Below are 4,157 nucleotides of genomic sequence, written 5' to 3'. Positions count from 1 at the left end.
GTCACACTGTCTGGCTCTGGCTGTACCCTCGGGCCAGCACAGGCCTCCAGGGTGTGTGGCAGGACTGACACATTGGGCTCTTTCAGCCTTCCCCCTTGAGCAAGGCAGGAAGCCTGAGGTCCGGGTGATTGCCAGAGGCTGTTTTGCGAGCCCAGGTGTAGGCCCAGGTGTTTGCCTAGGTGCACCGGAGAGTGCGGGTGCCCGGCCGGGCGGACTGCGCCAGTGAGGGCGCCCGGCCGGCAGGGGGCACTGTGGCGTCGCCGTGGTCCTGCCTGGTAACGCGCTGCCTGCCTTAGATGGCGCAGCTGGTGAGTGGCACCGCTGGGGTTTAAACTAGCCTCTCTTTGACACTAGTGATCATGATTAGCCCACTGTTTGTGGCTCAGTTTCCTTGAATACAGGCCGCGGCTTCTCACTCCAGACGTCCAGACGGCCCGGGGTTACGGCACAGACCTTCCTTGTGACAAAAGGAGAAGCTGACATGGAAAACTGGACATGCTGTGTCCTTCCCTCTTAGCGCCAGCTATAACCTATGAACGTTAAAGAGGTGTAGGAACTCTAATTTCTTGGGTGTCCTGAAGGCTCATGGTGGTCAGAGCCTTCAGTGGCAGCAAACCCAAGCGGCCAGTACCCCGTTGAAACTGGAACTAGGGAGGGTTTTAAGGGCACCAGCTGCAAACATCTGGTCCATAGGGTCTGCAGTTCTCCGATGTGGAAGGCAGAAAAATGCCCCTCCACCACGATGTCGGTATCCTACTTCCCAGAATACATGACTGTGTTACCTTACATAGCAAACGGGGAATTAAAGTTGCAGCTGGAATTAAAGTTACTAAATTAGTGTGGGAGAAGGTAGTTACCCAGGTGATCATGCTCTTGCAAGCGGAAAAGAGACAGGGGGGCCGCATGTGAAGCTCTCAGCACAGCTTTTCTGGCTTTGAAGATGGAGAAAGTGGCCCCAGCCAAGGAATGAGAGTGGATTCAAGGAGCTGGGAAGGGCAGGGGAATGGATTTTCCCTCAGAGCCCCCAGAAAGGCATGCAGCCCTGCTGACACCTTGATTTTAGTCCAGTGAGACCTATTTCACTCTTCTGACCTCCAGAACTATAAGATCACAAGTTAGTGTTGTTTCAAGCTACCGAGTTTGTGGTAATTTGTAATAGCAGCCCCAGGAAACTACAACACCCACATGGGTCTTGAGCTTGGAGGCTTCAGCCAAGATGCTTTAGGTCGCCAATGGTTGACCTGTCTGCCCCTTAGGTTTTGATATGGGGGATTTAGGTAGGAAAGGGCAGATTGGTGGTGCTGGGAATAGTGAGAGGGCTCTAAAAGGTTGGAGCTATCCTTTTCCCCTTGCTCAAGTCCCCTTAGGGGCTGCCCAGAAGAGGGGCGTTTCTATCTCGGGGCTGCTGGCAGTCACCATGCATTCTGAGTGCGTGAGAGGAAGTGAGGGGTCCCAGGTATGGGTCATCAGGGCAAGTCCTAGTCGCTGAAGTTGTCTGGAAGGGAGGTGGGATCGGGTGGGGATAAATTTGGTAGGGTCACGATGACCTTGGCAGAGAAAAGAGTAGCAACCACTCTGAGAGCCTTGGCTTGCAGTGGTCTGCTACTTGTGGAAGGGCTACCCATACAACGGGACTCTCACTGGCCTTCCCCAGTGATAGACACAGAGTCACAACAGGCTCTGCCCCTCTCTGTGTGTTGCTCTGGACATCGTCTGTTGTTCTTCAGTACAACTGAAGGTTTGTCACTCTTGTTGATTTTTCAAAGTATCAACTTTTGGTTTCATTGAATCTCTCTATTGTTCTATTCTCTAGTTTATCTTTGCACTAATCTTTTTTTTTTATTGAATGGTAACTATGTACATTAATGCACTTCTGGGGTACAGTGTGGGGTTTTCACATGCAATCCGAAATACTTCCATCAAACTAGTCAACACAGCCTTCATGTCATTTTCTCAGTTATTGTTTTAAAACATTCACATTCTACTCTTAGAAAGATTCACTTGTACCCCTGCACTAATCTTTAACTCCTTCCTTTTACTTTTGGGTTTAGTTTGCTGCCCTTTTTCTAGTTCCTTAAGGTGTGAACTTAGGTTATTAATATGAGGTCCTGTTCTTTTAAAATGTAGACATTTATAGATATGAGTTTCCCTCTGAGCACTGCTTTTGCTGCATCCCTTATGTTTTGGCTTGATTTTGATTTGTTTGTATGTATTTTATACAAATAGGGAAAATACTTCCTTATTTTCTTCCTTATTTGTTGTTTAAGAATGTGTTGTTTAGGCTGGGCCCAGTGGCTCACACCTGTAATCCTAGCATTCTGGGAGGCTGAGGCAGGTGGATTGCCTGAGTTCAGGAGTTCAAGACCAGCCTGAGCAAGAGCAAGACCCCGTCTCTAAAAAAAATAAAACATAAAAAATAAGCTGGGCGTTGGGGCAGGTGCCTGTAGTGTCAGCTACTTGGGAGGCTGAGGCAAGAGGATGAGCCCATCAGTTTGAGGTTGCTATGAGCTATGATGCTATAGCCCTCTACTGGAGGGTGACAAAGTGAGACCTTCTCTCCAAAAAAAAAAAAAAAAAAGTGTTGTTTAATTTTCACATATTTGTAAATTGCCCAGTTATCCTTCTGCTACTGACTTTTGAGTTTAATGGTGTTTTGTAGTCTCTAGTACACAAGTACTCCATTGGTTAAATATTCCTAAGTATCCTATTATTTTTGATACTATTGTAAAATGAAATAATTTCCCTAATTTTACTTGTTTGCTCATTTGCTAGTATATCAAAATGCAGCTGACTTTTGTATATCTAGACCCTGTATCTAATAACTTTGCTGAACTTGTTTTTAGCTCTAATAGTTTCTTGGGGAATTCCTTAGGATTTTCAATATATAGAAGATCATGTTATCTGCAAACAGAGACAGTTAGACATCTTCCTTTCCAAACTGGATGCCTTTTATTTTATCTCCTTGCATAGCTGTCCACGTTAACCTTGTTTTTCATAACAGCTCCACCTGTGTTCAAGTGTTCTCATCTCTTGTAATTTTGAGAATAGCTATCCCAACAGTTGAGAGATAGTATTGCATAGTGGTTTTGATTTACATTTCTCTAATGATTAGTAACGTTGGAAACTTTTTCATGTACCTGTTGGCCATTTTTATGTCATTTTAGAGAAATGTCTATTCATATCCTTTGCCCATTTTAAAATTAGGTTATATGTTTTCTTGCTACTGAGTTATATGACTTTTTATAAAACTTAGTTGTTAATCCTTTATCTAATATGTGGTGTGCAAATTTTTTCTTATCTGTAGGTTGCCTTTTTGTTTTGTTGGTTGTTTCCTTTGCTGTATAAAGTCCTTTTAGTTTGCTGTTGTAGCTGGAGCTTTTGGTGGGATATACAAGAAATCACTGGTGAGGCCAATGTCAAAGAGCTCAAGTCCCCTTAGGGCAGTGGTTGTCAACCTTCCTAATGCCACAACCCTTTAAGACAGTTCCTCATGTTGTGGTGACCTAAAACCATAAAATTATTTTTGTTGCTACTTCATAACTGTAATTTTGCTACTGTTATGAATCGTAATGTAAATATCTGATATGCAGGATGGTCTGAGGTGACCCCTGTGAAAGGGTTGTTAGACCCCCAAAAGGGTTGTGACCCACAGGTTGAGAACTGCTGCCTTAGGGGCTGCCTCATTTTCTTCTAGGAGTTTTGATTTTATCTATTTTTTTTTCTTTTTCTGGGAGACCAAGTCTCAAACTGTTGCCCTTGGTAGAGTGCCATGGCGTCTCAGCTCACAGCAACCTGAAATTCTTGGGCTTAAGTAATTCTCTTGCCTCAGCCTCCTGAGTAGCTGGGACTACAGGTCTTTTATCCATTTTGAATCGATTTTTGTGGAAGGTATTGGATAAGGATTCAATTTTATTCTTTTGAATATGGAAATCCAGTTTTCCCAGCTCCATTCATTAAAGAGGTCATCATTTTCCCATTGTCTTCTTGATACCTTTGTTGAAAATTAGAAGACTAATTACTTTTTCATTTATTCCTGCACTCCGTATTCCATTCCACTGGTCACTGTGTCTGTTTTAATGCCAATGCCATACTGTTTTGATTATAATAGCTTTGTAATATAATTTTAAGTTGGGAAGTGTGATGCCTCCAATTTTGGG

Source organism: Otolemur garnettii, unplaced genomic scaffold, assembly GCF_000181295.1.
Source record: "Otolemur garnettii isolate 467f Iridium unplaced genomic scaffold, OtoGar3 scaffold00029, whole genome shotgun sequence".
Lineage (NCBI taxonomy): Eukaryota > Metazoa > Chordata > Mammalia > Primates > Galagidae > Otolemur > Otolemur garnettii.
Note: the sequence above shows the minus strand (reverse complement) of the source record.